General features: G+C 37.5%; 1 long non-coding RNA gene across 1 annotated transcript in view; it reads right to left on the minus strand.

Annotated features, from left to right (window-relative positions):
• Positions 1–24,029, minus strand: part of Gm20125 (predicted gene, 20125) — a 144,689-nt gene that overhangs the window by 39,063 nt on the left and 81,597 nt on the right. The window contains exon 2 of the long non-coding RNA NR_038020.1: positions 140–301. This is a non-coding gene — a long non-coding RNA (predicted gene, 20125). The remainder of the gene's footprint in view (positions 1–139; positions 302–24,029) is intronic.

Here is a 24,029-nt window from a genome sequence, read left to right on the forward strand (position 1 = left end):
AAGACCCGTCTTTGCAATTATTAAATGATTAAAATAATTTTTATTCTTTTATATCAGCACTATATAACAGGCATGAATATACAAGAAATTTTGAGTACTTATCACAAAACAAAACACAGTCCTCCCTCTCCTGAGTCACCTTGTACTTGAGCTGACAGATTGAGTCACAGTGAGACATGATGCTTTATGGTTTTGTTGGCCAGACTTCCATCTGCATGACTGTTTGTGGTATAAGAATATCCCTGCCTTGGCCACTGTTCTTTTCAGCACAGCTTTACTTGTTCAGTGCCCTTTAGTTAACCTTGAGACAAAACACAAAAAGTCAGTCTCAGGCATTTTGCCTTTTACCAAATAAAACTCCATTAAATATGTGCATGCTTGTGTGTGTGTGTGTGTGTGTGTGTGTGTGTGTGTGTGTACAACTGGAATAGCCGAGGAGTATTGCCAAAAGGAAAAGTCACAAGTTTGAACAGCAAGTGTCTTTGACTTATTGCTGTGATTATTCTAATTGCTCATCTACTTGGTGGGAGGCTGCAGGAAGCTGTTTTGAAGTAATCAAGCTGAGATGGGCCCTTCTATTTATAATAGTTCTGAAAATTCTTATCCCCCTAAAGACTTAATTGCATTTTTCTTTAAAAAATAGATTCACTGTTGTTTCTTCTTGCCATTTTTGTTGCTTAAATTCAATAATAAATATTTGATAGTTTCTTAGTTATTATACAAATAAGCATAAATTATCTTTCATTTGGTAGATTAAACAAAAAGCACTCAACATCCATTAAGAAATCTGAAGTGCAATAGAAACCCTCTATAATATATCAATACTCTGTAAGCAATCTCTAGAAGAGAACAGTTAGATGCATATCACCCATGTGAATACATTTCTTTCTTGAGAAAAGACAGTTGTGTTTTTTTCCAGCTTTAGATCAATATTGCATCAGTATTCTATTGTCATGATTGGTATTATTAGATGACAGAAAAGTACAGAATCAGCAGGAATTAGCACCTTGTTGCTACTTAACCCTATGTTGAGAACCTCTTTGTTCCCCAGTGTTGTGATTTGCTCAAGGCAACTGCTAGATCTCTCAAGCACACACAAAAAACCAGCACTTCTGCCACTTCTTAACTTTTTATCTGGGGATTTTCCAGCCAGAGTCTAGCATTCTGTTTCAGTTGGCTACTAATAGTTATTTTAGAATTTTTGTGGAAATTAAATAACTAAAATCCCTAATAACCATCCATAAAATAGACACTAAAATTTACAGTGATTTTACTTTTGCTCAAATTCTACACAGAAAGTACATCTTAAATTTGTCTAAAAAGCATGTTTGGACTATGGGACTCTCTTCTCTGCCTCCCATCTACCCTCTGTCTTTAACTCTTCTCTAGCTATGCAGGTATTAACAAAGCCAATGATATGAACTCATTTTATGAAATGTTTCTATGCAAACATGTAGCTAAGTTCCTAAGATAATATCATAGAACATGAAACCCTGGAACCTGGAGTATCCTAAGAGTTACCAGGTCTCACTCCTTGGTTTTGCCAAAGAGGGCACTATAATCTGAACTTTTAATTTGCTTACTGAAAAGCACAGAGTGGCAGTGTTATATAGACTCAGGAATTCTTAGCATGGCAAATAATTACATTCTTAAATTTTCACTTCCATGTTGTGCTCAAGGGAAAAAATTGAATATAAAAGAACCTATTTTTGGATATTCCCTGCAAAATTAAAGATAATTATTTCTAGGTGTGTGGGAGTTTGCACAGGAAGACATGGTTTTATCTTCACAATCATTTCTCAAATACACTGTACTTTTCTGTATGGGACCAAAATGAACACACATATACAGATTTGAACTCTCTCCTCTGGGTTATTTTTATTAACTGCCTTACCTGGTGATGGTATAATAAGCCTGCCTCAGAATTTGTTAAGCTTCAGAAAGAACTCATCCTAACACTATAAAGGAAGGATCTACTAGAAAAGTTATCTAAATATCTCAATGATCCTTGAATTGAAGCATGGTTTATAGATGTGAAAAATCCCTCAAAACATATGACCAGTGGAAGATGTGGAAAAGAATAGGAAAAAAAGAATCTGTAATGAGAAATCTGAACTCAGGAAGAGATAGGATAGTAGGGTAATTCTTTACCTAACTAAGTGTCTCCTAGAGAGACATTCTTCCCATATGGAGTCAAGCAACTGTTTCAAGATTCCTATGTGTTCTCATTTCATGGTGGCCCTAATGGAGAGGTGACAGTTGACTTTTAGCTTCTTCAACAAGTGCTATGAGAAAAGAAGAAATAGCATTCTTTGTACATTGAAAAAAATGTTAAGATGGTCCTTTCAGGTAGAAACATTATAAGGATTAAAATATAGTGGAAGAATATCATATCATAATACAAATTGAGGTTGTCTTTGGCTGACTTGTCATTATTGAGTATCCTGATCATAAATCGCTAATTTAACAACTTTCTCTTATCATTTAGGCAAAGAAAATAAAGTATAAAAAAAAAAGAAAAGAAAAAAGAAATGAGAATCTCAGATGGACCACTCATGGAAGTGACTGATTTGCAAACATCAGGTGTGATAATAAGTCTTCAGAATTGCTATATATTAAATTATCTGCATCTGCTAATGTATGGTTCTTTAATTATCACTTTCTACATAACTCATTGGGGTTTTGCCCAAATGACACTCATCTAAGATCAAGGGAAGTTCTGCAGTTGAAAGAGGGACATAACATACTACAGAACAAAAATCATCTACAAGGCATTTTATAAAAAGTAAAAAACAAAAACTGTTTGTTATCTTGCCTTTTGGAAGATGGTTATATTTGTTTTTCAACTCTCATGCTTCCTTGGACAGAAATTTCAACAAGAATAGATATCCAGTGTCCATGCCTTGAGTGATTGGCTGATCTATTTCTGCCTGTTTCCTTCTAATGGTTGTTCAATAAATCATATAGGAATTACTATGGCTTCTGCTCTGAAGGAGTCAAGTGAAAAAAGAATATCCTTTCTCTCCTGGGCAGTATTTTCTGCTAACAGCACACTTGTCAAAGGCTTTGAGTACCCCAGTGACAGGCACCAGATAAACATATAAATAGCTTGATAAATAACTGACAAAACACTATACACTGTTTGGAGATAAATGTAAGCACACCACAAAAGGCAAGATTAATCCTTGGCATCTTTTTTTTCTAATAGACATTTCTAGACTAAGGCCACAGTATGACATTCAGATTACAGAGCAGCAATTTGAAATATTCAAATGCTTTTGTTGGGCCATGCATATTTTCTAGTTGTTGAGTAGCTATGATAATGCAGTATATTTCAATTCTGGAAGAAGGTCTGAATGATTAGGTATATATGAAATGAAAATATATATTATAAGGGTTTAGGGGTTGTACTATAAATAACAACTTCAAAAAACCCGTACAACCCAAATAGTATTTAATAGCAGTGAAGCACAACTTCTAGAATGCTGAAAAAAAAAGAATTAGGAAATTATAAAAATTATAATTATCGAGTTTTCTAAAAATTAAGTTTATAGGTGCCACAATTAAACCATCTATGCTAGAGAAGAAAAAAAAAAAACTCAAAATGTAAAACTCAGATCATGAGCGCATGCAGCATGTTTTTGTTTTCAGAGGGACTGTTCCATATGTTGGTCGACCAACCCTGCCAGGCCATTTGCAGGCTGTCCTGCTGGGCTTATCCTGAGTGTGACACACACCATGCAGAGATTGTGATATATAGAAGCCAGTAAATTTCCACTATGTGTCACAATCATGAGAAAGACAGAGCCTGGTCCCTGCTGACTGTGAGGATGCTATTAGGTGGCTTTCTGGAATAGCAGTAACAGAAATCTCCAACAACATATTTTAACCTTCAGAGTTATTCAGGCACATTCTGATCTCACCAAATGGGCTGATAAGAGCGAAGTACAAACTTGGCATCAAGCAGCTGTTTCCAAACAACCAATGAGAGGCACAGTAAGGGAGAGATTTTTTTTTCTTCTGTTTTTAGATACAGTCAGTGGCTTTCAAGGTTAACTATTCCGTAATAGTTTTTCCATTGCATAAAACAAGAAGAGCTATCATTTAAGTGTATCAGCACACAACAGGAAAAAGAAAAAGAATTTGAAAGAAAGAAAGAAAGAAAGAAAGAAAGAAAGAAAGAAAGAGAGAGAGAGAAAGAGAGAGAGGGGAAGGAAAGAAGGAAGGAAGGAAGGAAGGAAGGAAGGAAGGAAGGAAGGAAGGAAGAAAGGAAGAACAACTAGAGTGCAGAGGTGAAACCAAGCAGGTTCTCAGGCCAGCACTAGGCAAACATGAGACGCAATGGATCTGATTCTAATTCAACTTGAACAGGGTCCGTGTTTCAGTTTCCGTCCTTCGTCCTTTTTCCACTGGTGCTTATCACGAAATCTGATCTATTTGTAGGTTTAATGCAAGGACAGGGAAAAAGCTGACCTAACCTTAGTATTATAGGAGATTGTACTAAATGTGAGGGCAAGAGCAATAATTCCGCAGCTTCCTACTTGGCCATGGGCCCAGCTTCAAGAAATAAAAATAGAAGTGTCTGAACGTAACTAAAAAGCTCAGCCACATGGAATTAAAATGCCAATTCCCTTCAGCCTTCCTTTTTTTTCCAGTCATGAAACTTTCAAAGCCAACACATTCAAAAGCTCCTACAGCCAAGAACCATCATTTGGGTTTTTGGTGATTCAAAATGACTGCCACCTTCAGGAGTCTCCACCTGGCTGTGTCCATTCCTTTAAAACATTAGCAACTAAATAAATATATAAGGCCATCGGAACAGAACTCCAGGATGGCACTTTCTCAGTTGATGGGTTTCTGTTTCTAAAACACACTTACATTAATGTTCTTTACCTTCTAAATAGACACAACAGTTTAAAATGAAATAAGACCCAGAAAAGGCTCCTAATGTTTTCCCCAGCTTCTGTTTCTAATTTGCCCAAGGGCTGTGTTTAGCATATTCCCAGTGTCACCTACTGAAAGGGGAACTGGAAACAGAAACTGATTTAGGGATTTAGGAACGGAAAATTTACCATTGTATGGGATGATAATTTGATGTGCCTCCAGTGACTGTACACACTAATTGTTTTTATGAATACTATGAATATTCCACACTATACCTGTCTTCTGAGTAAAACAGACACATCTTGATGGTTGAAAACATTTTCCATCTTTCTGCCTCATCTGTTTCTCCCTCCAATGTTGAAATGACCCAGTGTTTAAATGACATTTTTTTTCTTTTTCTTTTTCTTTTTTTTTTTAAGCCCTGAGTTGAAACTCTTTGAAATTCAGAGGAATTTGAAAGAGGTACTTAGGGTGCAATGAGAAATAAGAATCCAACCCAGGCCATTTAAAACTCATGTTTATCTAGCATTCATCATTTTCTCCTCTAACATATGAATATAGTTTCCAAAACCACAAACCTCACAAGTGTTTAGATCCCAGACTTGTAAACAGGTTTGATTTCCTCTTACTGAGCGTCTTCCTTCCTTGTTCCTTATTGCATTCAGCTGGCTCTAATTCCTTTCCATGTACTTAAAGAAATGAAATATTTCATCTGAATTAAGAGCAATCATGTATTTGAGAAGATCAATCCAGAAAGAACAGAAAAGTGAATTGTTTTCAATGAAGCTGTTTACAGTGACTGAGCAGCTAGGGGTTAGATGAATAAATAAAAAGACCAGTAATTTCATTGAATTATATTGTTCAATTTCAATTGTGTCTCTTAATGTAAACAGCTCAGTGATTGATGCATTATCGAATATTCGTGGAGTGTGTGTGTAATGAATATGTTTATGAATGACCCAGTGAGAGAAAATCAATCTTAGAAAGATTTCTCTGTTGAATTGTAGTTTAGATGATTGCAAATCAAAGTTTAAAATGTCTGGATTACAACATTGAGTACTTCAAACTTTCAGAGGGAAAATAAAGGACCTGAAAGGCAACATAATAAAGTGACATGTAGTAAAGAAAACAGACAGTGTTTTCTAACGTACTTTTTTAGTATTTAAAGTCTTATGTCAAAGTAATAATAAAACTAGGAGCCAGTAGACAGGAATGGTGGCACACACTGGCAGGATCTCTAGTTCAAGACCATCCTCGACCATTCGTGTTAGGAGCCTATCTGAAAAACAATAATGATTTTGTTATTGCTTAAGAAAAGTAAGTCCATTTATTATTTCTGTCACTAATGTGGAGGAAAAGCTGACAGAAACTGTTTAAGGAAGACAGGGTTTGTTCTGGGTTAGAGTTTGAAGGTAAACAGTCCTTTGTGGAAAGACAGGTATGCCAGCAGAAGAGTGCTTCTGCTAGTCATATTACACCCACAGTCACAAATCAGACAGAAGCAAGAGCAGAGGAGAAGAGAAGCTGGGACCAGCTCTGATTTTCCCTTACTCAGACTGAGACACCTGTGCATGTTATGATGTCACCCACATTTACAGTGGGTCTTCCCACTTGAATTAACCCAGTAAAGAACATCCCTTACACACATACCCAAAATTTGGCCTTCTAAGTAACTCTAGATCTTGTCAAATTTGCCAATTCATATTAACCACAACTATTACCCAAGCATCCTAAAATCATAATAATGTATGCCAGCCGTTGAAAGCAATCATGCTTTTCTTTTAGAATTATGGAATTATGAAGTACCTGCCAGGAAAATCCACTTTTTATTCTAGCCAATGGATCAACCATCTGTGAAAATACTACTTCCTGTGAGCTACTCACTGAACCACATCCCCTGAGTGCCATGCTTGTCCAAGTGTCTGAAGTGATTGACAAAGCAAAGCATTAACATCTTTTGGGGAGTACCCAGTTGCGAAATGTCTCACTTCCCCCTTTCATCCTGACTCCTCTAGTTCTGTAAATGTGCTTAAATTACACTCAGCTTAAAACTCAAGCCTTTTCCATTTCCTGTCTCTGTCAATCTACTACCAACACTTCACATTTTCTTTTGTTCCACGGTAGGCAAAGTGCTTTATTTACTTATTTTTATTCATGTGATATCTGGGGAAATGATGGCAGAGAGATTTCCCAACCACAGACCAGACTGGATCCGCAACCAGGAGAATGAGCTTCACGGGGGGAACTTGTTACATACAACAGTTTACACACAGACCCAGGTTAACCTAATCAGACCTTGCATTTTAACAAGATACCTCAGTGAACAGTACATGCGAGTTTATTAAGCATTGACCAAGGAAAAGTAATAGATTTGCTTATGATATCTAAACCTGTGAGGAAAAGAGCCCAAAACGAACAACAATGAAAAGATATCCCAGCTCTATGTTCCTGAGCCCAAATATGGCATTACTATAAATGTGACTTTTGGGAACAACAACAACAAAATCACATGGCAAACTTTTGGAGCTAACCTCAGATAACTAAAAAAACAACAAACAAATACAATATCTGCAGGTGAATCCAATAGATCAGGGTGTGTTTGTGGGGGGAGGGGTAATTGGTAAGCAAGTCTCAGTTTGAGAAGATTGTTCATGTAGTACACATGAGCTAAGTTCAAGTGAGTACCACCCATCTCACATCATTCCTTCCTTTCTATGCCCTTCATCTCCTGCTATAACTAACTCACTGTTCCCTCTGAGTATAAGTCAGTGGCCACTTTATCCTCCTTTAACTAACTGACGTAATTATCTCTCTCTGTCTCCCTTTCCCTCTCCCTCTCTTCCTCCCTCCTTTCTTCCTCCCTTTCCCTTTCTCCTCTTCCCTTCCACTTCTTCTCCCACTTCTTCTCTCTCTCTCTCTCTCTTTTACCTGTATTGCTTACTCTATATTCATTCTTCATCCAACAACTCTTTCAAAGTTTCAGATAATGACTTCATTGGAGTACTTCAATGGATGTACCACAGCCTCTTAAATTATTCTTACATGCCCTTAATAGATCCCAGTATATCTTCAAACTCCTGCCCCATCTTCTACACGTGTGTTATGTTAAACATCACAAGGAATGATCTGAGAAAACCCATCAAAGAAAGCAGAGGTGTCTCTAGGTAAGTTTCTGTCTCTAGCAACAAGATCAAAACGAGAGTGTTATTCAAGATCTCTTTACAGCAAACATTCAATAGGTTCCTTCTGCCCTAAGCCGGAAACCTAGAAAGGGGTTAGTAAATGAACATGTCATGGAATTGGGCTGAGGATGCATCCCTACTTTAAACTTTCTTGCTGTGATTCTAATTGAAATTATCAGTGTGGTATTATGGAAAGTTGGTTTTTAATAGCTTTAGCCAGAGACCATTCTTTTGATCTGTAACCAACACTGGTTTTATTTTATTTTATTTTATTTTATTTTACTATTTTGTTTTACCCATCCTCAAAGTAATACTCATGAGAAATCATTGTATAACGTCCTGATTTTCACAATACAATGTCTTATAAAGCAGCACCCTACCGCACTAGTTCTGGGCCCTTGATTCCTTATAATTTCTGAGACGCTGCTGCTCCTGCATCACTCATCACTCTTCCATAACAAAGCATCATGCGACTCCAGCCTCCATCATAGTTCTCTCTGTCCCACAAATGACATCTTATGTACAATCAAATATGGGTTCCTCCTTGTAATAATCTCTACTTACACCCTGTATACTGTCTCTATTAACTAGACAAATATTTTACTTCATATGTTGTGGTAGGCATGTATGAAGAAGCGCTAAGTTACAATCACTTATCTTAAAGTAAAAGCCTGGACACAATCAATGAAGCCATTCAAAGGGAAGAAACTGATACTGGTATACAGCTTTGACAACATGTAAACCCATGGTTGTCTTGACAATAACAGACAAAGTAAAGGGCAGCAATATTGTATAGCATGGAAGTGTTGCTAGGGAAAAAGAAACCTAAGGAGTGTGTGTCCCAGTCTCGCTTACTTCATCTATAAACAAAAGTGATGATAGTAACAAGAACAGGATTGCCGCACACCAGTCAAAATGAGATCTAATGCTGCTTTATAAAAAGAAAAGTACCACATTATTCTCATAAATTGGTTCTACACATCGAGATCCTGAAAATTGTTCCAAAAGATTAACTTCTCGTTGAAGTGTAATTCCTCACAAATAAGTTCTGCAAATCTTTTTTACTATTTAACAGCTTTGTGAGTTTTTTAGATAGTAGGAGGAAAATCAATAATGACAAAGCTAATGCATGTTTTCCTACATTCAAAACCTTATGATGAAATATTAAGATGAGATATGCAGATCTTTAAGTATACGAGTTTCAAATGTGTTTTTTTTTTTCAAATGTGTTCTTAAACTTTTTAGAGTTGCTATATTAAGTTCAAAGCAGTAAGGGGAGATCATAAAATATGCAAAGCCCTACAACACACACAGTTACTAAGTGCATACTTAAGTAAGGGTCAGCCCTCAACAAATGCACATGTATTCTATTAAGAAAAACACATTACAAGTGATTTTGTTGCATCTCAGTGTTATAAAGGAAAGAGAATTGCCATCAGACTTGTGAAACAAAATAAAAGATGTTCCTTGTTTTATGAATCGAAAAGATTTTGCATAATTACATGTTGCTTTTTTAGTTGAGAAATACACCAACATGCAAAATTTATCAGAAACAGTAGCAAGTTAGTCAGTTCTGCTTGGCACAGACTCTGCAATAGAAGCTATAAAGAAACATACTAGAAGGGAGATTTGATTCTACATATTTATAAAATATTTCAAATATGTGCTTATTTTTCATATTGCTATGCACACTTTGATCACATGTGCTTAGCTTTTCTTCTAAAATAGATGCTGTCTTTAGCTTATTTTACAAGGTGAAAGAAAACAGGTCCTAATGTCTCTCAGGGTTCTGAGAAAACACAAGATGTTTCTGTCTTATTTTACAACTTCACTTGAGGGTATCATGGTGCTTTTTAAAACTCATATTCAGATTTTGATGAAGTCAATAGCATTGTGCTGTGTGTACTTCCTAAGACCACTGACAAATAAACCTGCCACTCTCTCCTTTAAAATATCTCAAAATAAGCAAACGAATAATATCTGAGGAATTGGGGGGAGGGGAACAGCTCTGAAAAAGACAAGCGGCAATCACAGTCACATCCACCACTGTGGATGATTAGTCTAAAATGTATAATGTTTATGAACGAGAAACATATTTTTGCAAGTGATCAAATTCAAATATTCTAGAGACTTGATATGACAAACATTTGTGCCTCTGTCTGCCAGGGGGCAAATATAGGCAGCAGCTAGAGAACAATTAGCAGAAATACGACAACAGGGAGCATCATCAAATAGTATTAGTTAAAATGACAGAAATGTAAAACTGTGAAGACTCAATATACAGCTAGCAAGGCAACAAGCAGAACTGGGAAAGATCTCCAAGGTGAGGAGGCTGTGACCCAAGGAAGCTTAACCTTGAAATAGTATCTTTAAAAAATTAATCACCCCAATATAGCGTACCCACTGTTTCTTTGCAGGTCAAAATAAATTACCCTTTTCCTGGGAGGGCAAATCACAATAGGTCTACAATGGTTCTTAAAATCCACTTAGGTAGAAGATCATTTGATATAATGAATTCTGCATGTCTGCCTTTTAACATCCGTCACCTTGAAGACAGATACCAAAGAGCTCGAGGTTGCCCATCGCCTTCTATAGCATCAATATTCAGACACAATGGGGACCCAGCAAAGCAAATCTGCAAGATCTCCCTAGACTTTTCCTGCACGGCATGATTTAAAACTAATGAAAAATCCAAGTCCCTCACAATCTTCAGCCACCGATTTCCCATGCAATTGCTACCACTTTTTCCAGCGTGTCAAATCTTCTCTGACGGTAATTTTCAGTTTCTTATTCTCTCAGGTTCCAGCTGATCAGACTGAGGTTTTTACACCAGAGTCATCACCTTCTGCATTTCTGAGTTAGTTTCCCTTCGATGAAAATGGAAGAATCTGCCAGTGTCTGCCAGAATTTCTGTATCTGCCTCAAATTTCTTCCCTCAAGACTGGTGGCGCACGCCTTTAATCCCAGCACTCGGGAGCCAGAGGCAGGTGGATCTCTGAGTTCGAGGCCAGCCTGGTCTACAGAGTGAGTTCCAGGACTGCCGGGGCTACACAGAGAAACCCTGTCTTGTAAAACAAACAAAACAAAACAAAACAAAACAAAACAAACAAACAAAGACTATACCTTCTCTTATAAAACCCAAACACTACTGTGAGTGGGGATTTTTGCATAAGCTCCTGCTCACAAGGGAAAAGAGAACAAGTTGAGTTCGAGCTGTACAAAGACCACCCTCGTGGAGGAGAAATTACTCATTCTCTGATTGTTACCATCGGATATTGGAAAGCACAGACTCTGGTTAGAGTGGCGTGGTGCTTACCCTTTAATTATGTTATGCTCATTATCATGCAGTCCAGAAGAGCGCTAATGAGACCAGAAAACACAGATGAATTTACAAGCGATGCTCGTATTTTAGTCTGACTAATGGCTAATTTTCCACATCTAAAGGTGAAAGGAAGAGCAGAGGCTGTTCCTCTAACCTGGTGGGTTCTCGCATTGGCAGTGCAGAGTAATAAAGAACAGGAAATTCTGTGTACATCCTGCTATCCTCCCTTCCTAGAAAAGGGAGAGGACAGTCAGCACTTAGCCTCCAACTTCACAGGCTTCCTGCTTCATTCATCATTGCATGGGGAGAGATATTTTAATGACAAATATCAAAGTTTATTAATTCCCAGGAAATTTCCATATGCCCTGAATTCCTGGTATAGAGAGGGAGTAAATGTTATTCATATCCCACTGATTGGAAATTTATTTCCAGCTCTGGGGTTCATCCTTATCCTACCAAACACACAATCCCAGCCTATGTTACTCGTAACCATTGTATCACTGATAAGTGGATAATAGCCCAGAAACTTAGGATACCCAAGATATAAGATACAACTTGCCAAACGCATAAAATTCAAGAAGAACGAAGACCAAAGTGTGGACACTTTACCCTTTCTTAGAAATGGGAACAAAACACCCATAGAAGGAGTTACAGAGACAAAATTTGGAGCTGTGACGAAAGGATGGACCATCTAGTGACTGCCATATGCAGGGATCCATCCCATAATCAGCTTCCAAATGCTGACACCATTGCATACACTAGCAAGATTTCGCTGAAAGGACCCAGTTATAGCTCTCTCTTGTGAGACTATGCCGGGGGCCTAGAAAACACAGAAGTGGATGATCACAGTCAGCTATTGGATGGGACACAGGGCCCCTAATGGAGGAGCTAGAGAAATTACCCAAGGAGCTATAGGGAACTGCAACCCTATAGGTGGAACAACAATATGAACTAACCAGTACCCGGGAGCTCTTGTCTTTAGCTGCATATGTATCAAAAGATGGCCTAGTCGGCCATCACTGCAAAGAGAGGCCCATTGGACTTGCAAACTTTATATGCCCCAGTACAGGGGAACGCCAGGGCCAAAAAGGGGGAGTGGGTGGGTAGGGGATTGGGGGGGTGGGTATGGGGGACCTTTGGGATAGCATTGAAAATGTAAATGAGGAAAATACCTAATAAAAAAAAAGAAAAAAAAAAGAATTATAGGATCAGCCTTCAAACTCAGTGGAAGTTTTCACTAGTCTAAGCAGATTTTCTGGATTTTGTGATCAAGCTATGATATTGGCTTTATAACACTGTGATTTTACAACTGAGTTAAACTGCCTAGATCTCTACCTTCTGTGTTGTCTCCCTGTACTTGTACACATATTTCCATTGTGGCAAGTTTTAAGTTCATACCAACGTCTTTACATACGGTACTGAGTAGGGCAGAAATATTAAGCCATGTGAATTATTCTGTCATTTTATTTATTAAGCTGCTTTATGTCTCTGTCTTTACATCTCCATAAGTTATGTTTTTGGCTTTGACTTTATTGAGAACACTATACTACCTTACACCTCTCTCTCTCTCTCTCTCTCTCTCTCTCTCTCTCTCTCTCTAACTCAATGTAGCCCAATAATGCCTGTTAAATAGATTACTACTGCCAGCAAATGCTTGTTAAATGAATGATTCTATCAATCAATGAAGAGGCACTGAAGACGTATATTCCTGGCAGAAATCCTGTCATGACAAGAGTGTGCAATTAAAAAACCAAATTAGTATCTAACAACTTGAACTCCTGTGTAATATACCAAGAAGCCTCTTTGAATGGGAGGGGCACCTGTCTAGAGCAGCAATATAATAGTTAAATCCACTTCATCATTAAGTATTTAATTATGCATTCTTACCTACTCATTTGGGGAGGTGTTGATCTTAATAACTGGATTGCATTAGGAGAGAGTTCAGATGCTTAAAGTAACATAGAGAGAAATTTGAAGTTTAAAAGTAAGTAACATTTTGTGCAAACCACACAAACCTCTGAGCCCTATTAAAATCACTGATAAGTAATCTTGGAAAAACATTCTACAGTAATGGCTGACTGGGCTCTTGCAGCAAAGCAAATTGTTTTTTCTTGGCAAACGTCCCACAAGCAATAGGCTGCAAGACATTGTTTGTTCTACGTGTGCAAGTTCTTGTGAGCATCTACAATTCTAATGCCAAATTTGGTTCTATCTCAGAAGCCACTTCAACTGTGAAGAAAATTGCCACAAACTTTACCAGGACAATGAGTGAGACTCAGCAGAGTGAGTCTCCGTGGTTTCCAGAAGGAATCCTCATGTGTTACTTGTGGCTACTATAGAAAATCACTTTCCATTTGCCTTAAAGAGTTTCGAAACTATTTTTCTTGGAGTTAATTTGTTTGTGTTTATCAGAATTTGCACGGGCTCATGAGCACCAGGGCACAGGGTGAAGGCAACTAGTACAAATTTGTTTCTCTCCATTCTCTTTGGCCTTTTGGGTAGGATTCAGGGATCAAATAGAGCAGAGCAGATTTGAAGGCAGGCACCAGTACCCGCTGAGCCATTTCACAATTCTAATAATCTAAGACTGTTAAAACGTACATCATCTTTTCTACCAGCAAGAATTTTTGTGTGCTCTTAGCCATTTTGTTAGCATGTATCACACTGAAGATATACTGCTTCCTCCTCAGTAACAGAATGGAAAATAACTTAAACTAAGAAGGAATTAGTATCAAAAGAAGAAACGGAAGACACGGATATTGATGGATTGTTGGAAAGTCTGCCTCTCCAGCTACTTTAGGCTAGAAAACAATAGAAGATCATATATGTAACTGGAGTTTGAAGAGAAGAAGAATATGTATAAATGAACCACTGGACTTCTAGCAGAAAAGGATTCTATTTGATATGAGAGAAGAACATGGTGGCATATAAGGGAAAACCTATAAGAACTAATGAAGAGCTAAGGCTAGCTTCCAGATTACACACGCACACTTTGGATGGAAATATACAGTGTGTATTTTGAGAGCCATTTTCACCTAAGGTGACTTTCTTGCTAATTGGATGGTGCAAATGGCCTTCCGCTGAGCAGGGTATAAGTAACTTTAGAAATGGTGCTGTTTTTCTGGGTAATAATGTATCTTAACCTGACATTTACTGTTTGTCTTTTTTTTTTACACCAAGCGCAAAGAAAGGTTGGAGAAAAGTTAGCTGGAAAGGTTAACTGGAGGCAGCACCGTCATCAAGAATTGTTCTTGTGTAGATACTCAGTTCTAGAGGCTTCCTGTGAGATGGCCCAGCTGGAAGGTAGACTGGAAGTCTGACAGTGTATGTCAAGGTGGCATCTTGGTAGCTATCACACTAGCCTGTTGAATTGCTGTTATCCCTCTGCTGAATCTGTCCTAGAGACTGTACTTGAGAAGGTCCTTCGCTTATTTAAGGGAGGATGTGAGCCTACTAAGTGGTAAGTCTCTGAAGTGATAAGACAAGAAAACTATGAACCAGATTCCCATCCTCTCTTCAACAATTCTTTTCAAGGAGAGCAGTAAGTAAGGTTTATTATTAAAATTATTATTTAAAAGACTAATTATTATTAAAAGACTATAGAGTCATTTTATGATTCCTCAAATTTAGAAAAAAAGTAATTTTGACTTTTTTTCCTCACAGTATTTTTTAACTTTAGGGCAAAATCAGAAAAACAGTCAAATAACTTAAATAAGAGCACCAAATTTGCAGAAAAGTTGCCAGGTGGTGGTGGTGCTTGGGACGCACAGGCAGGTGGATCTCTGTGAAGTGGAGGCCAGTCTGGTTTGTGAAGGGACATCCAGAACTGCCAGTGCTACACAGAGAAACTCTGTCGTGAAAAGCAAAAGGAAAAAAACAAAAGGAAAAAACAAAACAAAACAAAAAAAGGGGTAGAAAAGTTAAAGAACACCGTCAAAGATGAGATAAGAAGTCATTAAAATTTCATTATATTTCCCCAGCTAATTATTATGATATAAAAAGAAATAATCAGAATGATTATGCTGATTTAATAATCAGAAAAATAATGTTGATTCATAATTGATTTTGAGTGTCAATTCTGGACTTATCTTTATCCCTTAATTAGTTTTACTATCCATTTTTATTATCCATATACTGACTGCTAGAGGTGGAAATTCTTTATATTTAGTGTGCTGAATTTATAGTATTTCTGCTTATGACTATGCAATGTGGTATCTCCTAAGAGATTAATGTTTCACTCAATGGTTATAAAATACAGAAGAATCTATTTGGTATTAGAAGAAACTACCAATCTTGGAACATGTCTATAAAGACAGTAGAAGAATTTAAAAAAAAAAGTCTGTGAGCTGTATATAGCTAGAAGGAATGCTTCAATGTGGCAAAATTCCAAAGAATAAAATCCAACTGGAGAAACAAAATAAAAAAGCATGAAGATAGCTTCAAAGATGAATTATGACTCTCTAGAAAACTGTGATGTCTGGGAAGCACCATTTTCGAAAACCAGTGTCTTGGAAGTCATCACACAACAGATTAAACCCCTTTCCACAGATGTAGAGCTGCTTGCTACATTAACTGAACGTTGTGAGGACCACTTCCATCTTCCAATAGACGAAATGTGAAAGGAGAGTTAAATACTCAGAGATCACCTTACACACTTACTCTGTGGAAGACATCTCCAGGTTCCTGACTAAGGTGTCTACAGGATCCTGCCTCCCAGCTTTGCCAGGGAATCAGAATGCACAGCACTGTGAGCCTACCTCATCTTCTAGACTACTCCAGAATGTAAGGTGAGGAATAAATGATGATAAGCTTTTTAGTGGTAGATAAGCCACAAGAATCCCTATCCAAACCCCAGAGAAATGATGAAAAATCCCAACATTTACTGCTGTTTACTTATCCTTAACTGTTAAATTTTCAGAAATTGGAAACACTGCTAAATACAAAAACCTATTGATGACACCAATAGTAAATGTATATATCCTTTTCCTGTGTGATGGTCTTTATATGACTGGTACCTAAAAACAGACGAGTAGAGCCCACTGACTGTTTCAGTCTATGCAACGGGCAAAAGGTCTGCAGCATTAGGACCTCAGGGTTTAGGGCCATCATAAGCTTATACGCCACGTACTTGCACAGTGCTTAAGAAAAATCAGTTCATAAAGGCCTTAGACTTTTTATTTTCAGTAATGGATAAAACCAAAGCACAGTGCCCTGGTGTATACTACATAAGCAGTTGAACAGTGAGTTATATCCCACAAAATTGCTCACTTCATGAAGGTACCCATGTTGGCTCTTGAACTCATGAACCTCCACCCTCAGGCTTTAGAGTATTTTGATCATATGCAATATGATAATCTTTAGAAAGATAAACGGACCTTCTGATTAACAGTAGCATTGCTTCTAAGACATGGTTAATATCACTTTCCGTGTATGAAGCATTTGGAAAATTACATAAAGTCTCTTCATTTTAATGTCCTCACTTATATGAGATTGCATCTATCAAATAGCATCATTAAGACTTTAATTTGGTGACTATTTAGGAGTATCTTTACGTGGCACAAGAAATATGTCTCGTGCTTACTAAATTCAGTAACTAACCCCACATTGATTGTCCAAGAGCCTGAGCTTCATACTTCCTTCACATTCCTCCTTTGGTTTTGACCTTAAATAGCCAGAACTGCGAGACTTGAGCATTTGTTGCCAACATCTATCCTCTGGGAACAATAATCAAGCATGCCATTGATAATATCTTTCTACTTCACTGAAGATAGACTCTAGCCTTACTATGGAAATTCATAAAATTCCTTTTCACTCAACTAGTTTTCTCAACTGTGAAGTGATTAGGGATATTCTAAAAGACTACTAGAGCAAAGCCAGATATATTAGTATTTGTACTACCAAACTCTTTTTAATAATAGTTTCCAAAACCATCTGAGACTAGATCAGGTAGTAATATATCATATCATTATATAATTCTGTAGTATCCTTGTCATAGGTTCCCAATTTATATGAACATAAATCTCCTACACATCATTATGTAGTTCTATAGTTTCTAAGTAGATTTGACTTAGATTCACAATTTATCATGAGCAAGTCTTCAAGCTGTCATGGTGAAGCAAAATAAAAGAATCTAGATGGAGATATAGAATCAGATTCATGTTTTAAATGTCAAAACTGACTTTGTCATTAAAGAAAGGTTGCCTATGAAGGACAGAGGAAAATTCTGCTGATAGCAATGATTCCTAGTTATGTTTGAGTTGTGTAATGTGCCCTTATGTGCCTTTGTTTACAACAAAAGAAAAAATGTAAAAAGTGGATGTTAATTAATATCATAAGAGGCACAAACCTAGCCTTTAACTTAATTTTTTCATAACCCTTAATAGCTTCCAAGGAACATGAAGGAGATGATCAATGGTTGGTTCCCCTGGGTTTCCGAAACATTTTTAGTATTCTGAGATTGTTCTCAAGAAAGGTCACTCCAAGCAATGACTGAGTTACCTCAACAGCATGCTTTCCTGGTAAGTGTCTAAGACTTGGGTATCAAACTTTGATAGGAAGAAGAGTTTGAAACTTGGATACTTTGGCTTTTTTTTTTTTAATGTTGGATAAACATCTCTGTTTACAGGAAAAAGTGTCATGAAAAGTGTGCACCAGAGCACAGAGGGTTTAGAGCTTTCAAACTGTGAAGCTAGGAAAAGAACTAGGCGAGCAAGAAAGCAGGGAAGATGCCATCTCCAGTGGGTGTACATCCCAGTTTTGAAGTGAATCAATAAAAGAAAAAAAAAAATACAGCTCTTCTATCTTAAAAGCTTATCAAAAGCAACCATCCTCAGAGATGCCCAGCAAAGGTTTTATGCTGCAACCTGGTTTCTTCTTTCATCCAATACATTAAAGAGGAGATGGAGGAAACAAAAAGTGATAGTGAGAAGGGTGAAGAAGGAAATGAAAGCTTGTCCCTGGAACCTAGGAAGCATACATATTCATATTCAGACATGAATGAGCCTTCTAACAGAGTGAACGGTCCCCATTGGAACTCACGGGGCAAGCCCACGACAGCAAGGAATTTATTATCTGTAATGTGAAGATCAAAGGTCTGGAAATCCCTTATCCAGCTTGGCTTTGTTGAGAATTATTTAGTGTGATTTGTCTCAGGAAAGGTGGAAAAGAAAAATCCATATTGCCTTACAGGAAAGTAGATAATATGAGTATGCCGTCAGAATTTCATCATCCCAGTGCACCCTGTAGAAAAAAGAGCAACGCTTTCCTCTTGACTGGCAGTGCAGTAAACCTTTCTCTCCTCCTGACAATCTTAACGAGCATCCACTTGTTTACTTCTATGGTTTCAGTTGATGACGGTGTCCCTTCCTCTCTTAGAAAGACCAGTTCTAGGGACCTGATTTCTATAACCAAAACAACAAACTAAAAAGGAAACCTACTTAATTCCTGGATAGAAACATCTTTCACAACCAATGCAGTGACACAATCCTCCCTAGGACTGCCAATCATTTTCCTGCAATCCCTTCCCAGTTGCCAAGTTTGGTACATTTAAAATGAATATTGCACATTATTGGGCATTGTCCATTCATGGGGACGGGCGGGGGTGGGGCGGGAATAAAACCTATTTAGGAGGCACTGAACTTAGAGAAAAGATTCAGATACAAGGAAATCTTGTAGAAAGTCTTAAGGTTCCTTCATTTACAGAATAATAGAGCATCTCCCTGGGAAAGGTAAGAAAATACACAAGCGCACCTAAGTTCAAAGATGCAAATGAACACACACCTCAGTAGAGTTTACCTCTTGATCACAGTACTTCATTTGGCAAAAGAAAAAAAAAAAAGTTCCAAATGAGCTCATGGTTTTGAATACTTGGTGCCCAGTTGTCATGCTGTATGAGGAGGTTATGGAAGGTTGGAGATTTGGAGCCATGGTGGATGACGTATCCCAGTGGAAAGGGCTTTGAGAGTTCATAACCTCATCCTAGCCACCAATCTCTCTCTGTTAGTGTGTGTGTGTGTTTGTGTGTGTGTGCTTGTGTGTGTGTGCGCACATCTTTCTGCTCTGGATGTCAGCGGCCATTCATTGCTCACGGTTATGAATTTTCTCTCTGGACTCATAAGCCAAAATAAAGTTTTCCTCTGTAAGTGTTTTTATGCTCATGGTCTTTTGTCACAGCAACAGAAAAGTAACTAGAGCACATACTACTGCATACCTACTGAGCAATTAAAAGTCCATATATGGTGGGTCACAACCACCTGTCACTCCAACTCCATGTTATCAGATGGCCTTTTCTGGACACTCTAGGTACCTGCACTTTCATAACCATATACCTAAGAGCAGTACACGGATACATGAACACATAATTAAAATAAAATAAATACTTTAAAAATGAAAATAGTTCCACCCTCTGTTCTCTTGTCTTTTCTTTCTCCTTCCCCCTCCTCCTGTTTCTGCACTGCTATTGCTATCATTTCCTTCCTCCCTTCCTTCTTTCCTTCCTTGCAGTCTTTAATTCCAGTTGAAATTATTTTTCAGAATATTACGCCTCTTTTTCTTAGATTGTCACCGACTCATTACCACAGAATTCTACTTCACAAACAAGACTGGCTAGAAAGCAAACTTAGCTTAGCCATGTGACTCAAGGGAATTATTCAGAGGGTGGCTTTCTTGGCTTTGAAAACAAGCCCCGCCTGATGAACTGCTGCCTGGTCCTCCCCTTGGTGCTATCTCCTGGCCTTTGCTCTTCTAGAGCCACACTCATTGATAGAGTAAATAGCAGTGATGTTGTTTTTCTAGCTGAACTAAAATCTCTTTCACTTCATTGCAAGAACATCAATCACAGCTTTATTATAATCAGCTGGAAATTTTTTGTTGTCCTTACTTGTACTAACAACTTTAAGTCACAGTCACGATCACACATGAACACGCATACCATAGGGCTAGCAAATAGCCAACACTTCCTCTTTCGTTTAAGAAAAATTATTATATTAATTAATATTTATTATATTCATAACATTAATTATTATATTAATTATGTTAATAACTGTTAAAGAACAGTTTCTAAAAAGACAGTTCATGAGCTACAATTTTAGAAGATAGCATATGTGAATAATATAACATAATAAAGTAAAAATGTATATCTCTGTTAAATTCATGACTTTTAACCTGTAATTGCTTTCGTATTCAGATAACTTAGGAAAAGAAAGCAAAAGCCTAAAAGATATTTGAATAGACACAAGATCGAAAGCATGTGACTTATGTAAAAATGATGAAACCATGCTGGCTGATTCCATATAGAGAAAACCATTCAGGAAAATCCCTTCTTCCTACACTCACAAACAGGTTAAAGAGGTTTTTTTCAAAATGTAAACCTACAGAGTTTATAAAAGGCTTGAATGTTTCATTTTACCAGGAACTTTAGATTTGTGTGTGTGTGTGTGTGTGTGTGTGTGTGTGTTTTGTTGTTGTTTTGGGGTTTTTGTTTTGTTGTGTTGTTCTTTGTGTTTGTGTATGTGTTTTGTTGTTGGTTTTGGTTTTTTGTCTTGTCTTTTTGTTGTTCTTTGTGTTTGTGTGTGTGTGTGTGTGTGTGTGTGTGTGTGTGTGTGTGTGTGTGTGCGTGTGTTTTCCTTTCTATATCTTGGAATCAAAACCAGGCCTGGGCATACTCGCCAGACTTCTACCACTGAACTATCCTACTTCCACCTCTCCAGTCCCATAGTCTGCCTTCAACAGTAGCTCCAGTGAACTTGAACAAACATTGTAATGTCATCCAATGATTCATTTTTAAAAAGAAACCAGAACTAGATACTGTCAACAGTCTGTGTAGCCCACTCCTGGAATTTGAATACATTAGTTTTGAGAAGTTTTCTACTTTTTTTTCTGTAAAATATCTTTGGTTATGTTGCTGTCTTTATTTTATATTCTGTTGTCTTTATAAGACATGGTGGCAGAAATTGCTGGTTTTGCATAGTGGGGTTTCCTATGGAATACATCCTTTGTGTTTAAAGAGAAAGGAAGAAAGTATCTGTCTCCTAGTAACATGTATTTCCACTCCTCCATTCCTTCCATCGCTCCAGAGCAATTCCTTCTCTTGAACTCCATTTATTGAGAATTGCATTGGTTTGAGCAGGCATCTAATCTCTTTAGAGTGTTAAAGCTTCTATGTCTAGTGTTCCTTCCAGAACAGGCAAAGATCTTACATGCTCTTGACTTCATGATGAACTTGCATGGGTAATTTAGAATACATGTTACCTAGAAAGCATGTTAGATTTAGTTAAATGAACTAAATTTGCCTTAAAGTCCTAAATCCCAAAAGTTTCTACAGAGCTCAGCCTTTCTCTCCATGTCTGCGTTGTGAAAGAGCTGAGCCTGGCTTGACCACTGAGGACTAGAACATGCTATGCTACACAAAGGTCTGTATTCCCAAGGCTGGCATCAGGGTGATGACAGGAGAGCTGCTGATGTACAAAATGACTCTGTTTACCATAGTAATTGGCTCTTCACAGGCTAGAGGAAGCCAGGTCTGAAACACAGCCAAGTAGGGTTTTTCCCCTACTGAGGTCTCAGAAATTCCCAGTAAATATTGAAACAAAAACTAAATGGTCTTGTTACCTTGCACACTGGTGTTTATTTATGGCACATTTGCTATACCTTTATGAAGTTAGCAAGGACCTTTGAAGTATGCTTTTGTCAAATGGCCAGTGTCTTCAAATATTAGAACCCATTGCACGAGTGAGCCCAGACTGACTAAGCAGGCATCTGTCCAAACACTAGAGATCTTTAAGACAAAAGTCATCAGCCATTCCATTTAATATTTTGATTTTGCACACTAATCAGAGCATATGGGAGGAGTCCAGACTAGATAACCTTCCAACTTAGAGATTCCATTGATCCATTTTTCACATATCTTCATCATGCAAGTATTCCAAAAACAAAGAAACAAGAGAAATTCAGAAACTGTTGTGATTTGATGTTTTTCTCTCTGCCCCTCTCCTTTCTCCTCCCCCTCTCTGGCGGCTCCCTCTCCCTCCCTCTCCCTCCCTCTACTCATCCTACTCCCAAATATGGTGCAATAAGAAATTCCTTTACTGAGGCTACAGAGTAGTTAGTCATTGCGAGTCATGTTTTTAAAGGCTCCACTCACTGACGAAAACAAGTGATATGAAATGCTGAAGAAACCTCAGGGGCATTCCAAGCATTTATGGACAAAAAGTCAAGACTTGTGGTATTTTCCTCCAAGATGCATGTGAGCTGAATCAAAGAGACAGAAGAATTTAACCTTCAAACTTTCAAGACAAAAACAAATGCCTCCTGTTGTTGCCAGTCTCTGAGCTTGGTAATACTGAAGAAGCATAAATCTGTGTAAGACCTCATTATCTTATCTAAACCTTTAATGTGGTTTCCAAACAGCCCTTTCTAATCCTGTTTCAGAAGGCCTTTATTCAGGTACTAGCTTAAGCTTCTAAGGGCCCTATTCTGCTTCTGTCACATCTCTGCATAAAAATATCATTAGCTTTCTTTGGCTTAATTAAGTGCCTAATATTAATATGTATAAAACAGCTTTACTAATTTGTAGCTTTATTTTCTGTGATATCCCCATATATTTCTACCGTCTAATGTCTTTAAATCTTGTCACTGAGGACATGAAAGTTTAAGTGTTTGTTGTTATGGATTGTTCTGTGCCTGGAAGAACCTTTAATAGACTACCAGACCTCTACTCCATAGCTGCCAGTAGCACCTCAAAACAAGTAGAATAATATCTGTCAACCCAAACCACATCCAAACATGACATAGTTGTTCCTAAGAAGCAATAAACAACCAACAAGGAGGGTGAGAAGCAAAAGGGTATTATTTACACTTCCAAAGCCTTTAGTATGATATATATATGTGTGTGTGTGTGTATATATATATATATATATATATATGTGTGTGTGTGTGTGTGTGTGTGTGTGTATGTATATATATATGTATATATATGTGTATATATATATTTGTTTATATATGTGTGTGTATATATATATATTGTTACTAGCAGGTGCTTCTCAAATACACCCAACTTTCCGTCCATACCATTTAGTGTCTCACACACATATTTCAGGACATCTAGGGCTTCTTCCACAAAATCTTCCACACCTAACTCTGTACAAATTAGTCATTTATTCTCTTTGGACTTCTAGGATTTACAGGGATCTATGTAGCCATTTCTGTTTGAAATGATCTGATTGGTTACAGAGTCCTAAGAGTTATAAAGCCATGAGCCATAGAATTCACACAATAGGTTCAGACCTTGCCCTGTGCATCAGGACCAGAGTTCTGAGCAACATTAAGTGCCCAATCCAACTCACAACTGCAGGGTGTGGAAGAGGTGATAATAAATGGCTAGTTTTTTAATACACAATTAACAGAAAGAAAGAAACAAGTAGAATAATATCTGTACCTAGAAACTATTTTTACAGAGAAATTGGGTGTATCTCTGACATGATGCCAAAGATTAAAGTATTAAAATGACTCATCCTCTGATCCATGCAATGTTACATAGGTAGGAGTGTTTGGGGATTGATGGCCTGTGTTTGATACAAAGAACTCATCTGGGAGAAGAATGTCCTGGAGTACACACACACACACACACACACACACACACACAC

The sequence above is a fragment of the Mus musculus genome, chromosome 10, assembly GCF_000001635.26.
Source record: "Mus musculus strain C57BL/6J chromosome 10, GRCm38.p6 C57BL/6J".
Lineage (NCBI taxonomy): Eukaryota > Metazoa > Chordata > Mammalia > Rodentia > Muridae > Mus > Mus musculus.